The sequence below is a fragment of the Eurytemora carolleeae genome, unplaced genomic scaffold (assembly GCF_000591075.1).
Source record: "Eurytemora carolleeae unplaced genomic scaffold, Eaff_2.0 scaffold809, whole genome shotgun sequence".
NCBI classification, from domain to species: domain Eukaryota; kingdom Metazoa; phylum Arthropoda; class Copepoda; order Calanoida; family Temoridae; genus Eurytemora; species Eurytemora carolleeae.
In genome coordinates, this window is record NW_019396703.1 from 156552 (window position 1) to 161094 (window position 4543).

Below are 4543 nucleotides of genomic sequence, written 5' to 3' on the forward strand. Positions count from 1 at the left end.
TTCACAATTCTTTAGCTTCTAAAATCTTTTATTGCACATATTTCTTCGACCTTCAATCGATTTTGAATTTTCAATCTCAATAATTTAAATCATTATATTTCCTTACTCTTATTAGATTTATTCACACAAGTAATGCCATAGATATTGATAGGTTAAAGTTTGGTAAAACTCTAGTTTTGATATCAATAAAAAGGCGCGTAGTGGAGGGGGGCCTGTACCCCTGTGCCCCCCTAGACATGCACCCCCTAGGTCCCCCCCAAGAGCCAGAGGCAGGCTCTAATTTATTAAACAGTAAACTTACATATATATTCAAATTTTTTACTTTTCTTATCAATTAGTCCAATTTATGATTATTTCTCAAATTCTTTCTTGTACCTTTTTACATATTTACAATATTTTTTTCGCTGGGTTTTATTTAAAATGATTGGTAATTATGGTCAGATGACTAATAGTCAGCCTTCAGGTAGATTAATATAGATTTTAAACTTTATTTCTTTTAATACCGGTTATTTAGGGGGTGCACAAAAGAAATTTCGGCAACCCCTAGGCTAAACCTTCACTTATTTGATTAAGCACAATTTAAGCCATATAGTTTAAAATATCATAAAACTACCACATCATGTTGCAAAGATATAAGGATTAGTAAATTAGATTTTGAGGTGAGTAATCAGATATGTTTAGCATGTAAACTTCATAAAGTAAATTCTATCCCTTCATAGCACCAATATTTCTGAAGGGTTTTAAATGAGTAAAATTGAATAAAACTTTATAGGATAGAATATAAAACAATTTTAAATATAATTATAATACAAAATACCCCCCTTTTCTTTTCCTATCATGCAATATGATTCCTCCTCACATGGTTCCTACTCACCCTTCTTAGAGCATCTATTTCCCAAAGATATTCAATATCATCTTTCTCTCATCCAATCTTTATTGACTTTCGTGTCGAATATGCAAGTGCACTTTTGGTACGAAGTACAATTCAAAAATAAAGAAACAGAGTTCTTGCCAAAAACTCAGATTTTCTTATTTCTATATCTTTTCAACCCGATGTCGTACCCTTTGATATTTCAAATTGTTTTTTCTGCTAGATCTGTTAAATAGAATAAATTATAAATTTTAAAGGCTTACATTACAGAATTAGGTTGCAAAGATATGGGGATTAGAAAATTNCAGGTTTCAAAGATATAGGGATTTAGAAAATTTGAATTTGCGGCAAAACTTCTTCATATTTAAGCTTGCAAAGATCATCCCGGAAATTACCTTTTGTTAATTCGATTAATTTGGGCTTTATTTCAATATCATTTTTATATCTAGATTTAGAGAGAAAATTATACATTTTTTCATGTTTAAAAATTTTTTATAATTTTCTAAAAACGGTGAAAAATGTTTTTTTTTTATTTGTTTTTTTAATTTTTTTTACTTTTCATGGTTCCAAGATGTATCCATGAAAACCACGCCCTGCAGAAGCCAGGTGCAGAATATCAACTAGAAAAGTATATATATAGTTTTTTAATTAAGTTTTAACAAATACTAAAAAAAATTTTTGCGTTGGACTTGCACAAAAAGCACATACTTCATTTTTATAATTTACAGCAACCTTCATAAAATTTTTACTTAAAACTTTATAGTTGATTTATAATATTTGTGCACATGGTTCATGGTTCATTATGATAAGATGCATCTGTGTACAAAACTGAAATATGTGTTTGCAATCTTATCTTTTAATAGAGTCTGAACCAGTTCTAGCTCCAGGTCCCACAGCAGCTAGGGGATCCTCCCTTCTTGCATTGTCTTACTCCAGTCTTATCTAATCCCATGCATGGATCAAAATATAAGATTGTGCAGATGATACCTTGATTTCTATCTTCTAAGATCATAGGTACTCATCCTAAACCTTTGTAGATATTATAACTTAACTGCTTCCAAGTTCTACTTTCAATTCAACTTTTTTTGTTTACATAATTTTAGTATGATCTATTGTTTGATTTGATATTTTAGTTTTCATCTCATTTCTTGACAGATTTCAAATATTTAAATTGTTTAATTTTCTTTGTATTTATTTTTCGTGTATTTTTATCTATAGTTTTTACGAATGCTTTATTTTTTGAAAATATATTTTACGCGCAAAATATACAAAAAGACAATATATATGTATATCAAACTAATTTTGTAATCTAAAAGTTTCAAAGGAATTGAGTTTTTGCCACGAACCCTAATTTTTTATCCCTATATCTTTGCAATCCGATGTAGTAGACCTTAGTTATTTCAAACTGTTAGAACAAATAGTCTTTAAGGTTGAAAATGTGAAAGGGTTCTACCATGAGGTTGAAAATGTGAAAGGGTTCTACCATGAAGTTGAAAATGTGAAAGGGTTCTACCATGAGGTTGAAAATGTGAAAGGGTTCTACCATGAGGTTGAAAATGTGAAAGGGTTCTACCATGAGGTTGAAAATGTGAAAGGGTTCTACCATGAGGTTGAAAATGTGAAAGGGTTCTACCATGAGGTTGAAAAGATGTAGATCAGAAAATCTGAGTTTGTGGCAAAAAATCAGTTCCATTGTCTTTTTTTCTGTTCATTTTCTTCTTCTGGTAGTTTCCCCTTCTTTTCTTTTAACAGTTTCACCTCCTACGCCTATCTCCGTGAAACCCAATGTATGAGGATATAAAGAAATTTTGATTTAATGATAAATTTATTAGATTATGTATGTATGTTTATCGATTTATATAGTTCCAGCTTATTTTCTTATAGAAATGTTATCATTTTCATTTTGATATGCTTTGTCTGAGACATTTTAGGTGACATATGTTTTATTAATTTGATATGTATATATACAGCTTCACTGTGGCTTCACAGATTATATGCTATAGCCATGGTTCCTGAACTGATTGCATCTAGCGGGCTGTTAAACGAGGATAAAAAGCTTGATTTCACATATAATTATTCTCTCTTTTTAGAAAATAGTGTTGATAATTTTAATTTTATTGAAAATCCTTTACTGTCGAATAAATTGTCAAGCAATTATTACAATGAATCTTCCTTTAGTGACTGTTTTAAAAACTTTAAATCACCACTTGTTCTGAATTTAAATATCCAATACTTATTGAGTAAATTCGAAAAGTTTACAAGCTTGCTTTCTATTCTTTCTGAAAAGGGGATAATTTTTGATATAATCTCTCTGCAGGAAATTTCCTACATTAATGATGTTTCTCTGGTAAATATTCCTGGTTACCATCCTNAAACTTTTCAAGTTAAATTTTTTGATTAAAGACTGATTGTACGGGAGACCGACTGAAAACAGTTTCGGCTAGTTCCGTCTCCCTGCCATAAACTGTAATTTCAACTAATGTTAATTATAAATATCCATTTTTACATGTATAGTTTGTGGCTAAAAATATAATTTGATTTGATTGATTTGATTTGATATCATGATAGACCTCTTAAATATTTCTTATTTCCATTTTCTAATCTTCAATTAAATTTCAAGTGCATAAATCTTTTTATTTCAAAGAAAATTACCTTTTCTTTATACTCAAATAAAATAATCAAAGTAATCTGGAATATTAATTATTTGAAACTGAGTCTTTGCAACAAACTCAAATTTTATAATCCCTATATCTTTGTAATCTGATTGTGTAAACCTTTGATATTTCAAACTTAGTTTTGGCAAAGACGACATTCCTTTTGTAAATCCAAAATGAAAATCAAAATTTGACAATTTTTTCACATTTTTGAAAGCACTAACAAACCATATCAAATCAGGTTTCGTGTTTCTCTTGTCTTCCATTACTCATAGAAAAAACACAGCAAAGTATAACTGAACACTCGACACGCATTCTAATTTTCTAATCCATATTTATTTGCAACCTGATGTGACATACCTTTGATATTTCATGAATTCTGTTAGATAAAATAGTTTGACAATTGACATATCATTTACATTATCAAGTTGTAAAGAGGGATTAGAAAATAATTGTATAGAAAATAGTTGTATAGAGAATAGTTGTATATAGAATAGTTGTAAAGAGAATAGTTGTAAAGAGAATAGTTGTAAAGAGAATAGTTGTATAGAGAATAGTTGTATAGAGAATAGTTGTATATAGAATAGTTGTAAAGAGAATAGTTGTTAAGAGAATAGTTGTATAGAGAATAGTTGTATAAATAGTTGTATAGAGAATAGTTGTATAGAGAATAGTTGTATAGAGAATAGTTATATAGGGAATAGTTGTATAGAGAAAAGTTGTATATAGAATAGTTGTATAGAGAATAGTTGTATAGAGAATAGTTGTATAGAGAATAGTTATATAGAGAAAAGTTGTACAGAGAATAGTTGTATAGAGAATAGTCATATAGAGAATAGTTGTATAGAGAATAGTTGTATAGAGAATAGTTGTATAGAAGACATTTCGAAAAAATCTTGGCCTCACCATTTCTTCTGTAATTTTGGTAGCTCAAGACTTCCATGACCTCGTACATCCTTGAAATCATCTCTGGATTGTTCTGCAGATTCACCCATCCAATATCATCGAACAAAACCCC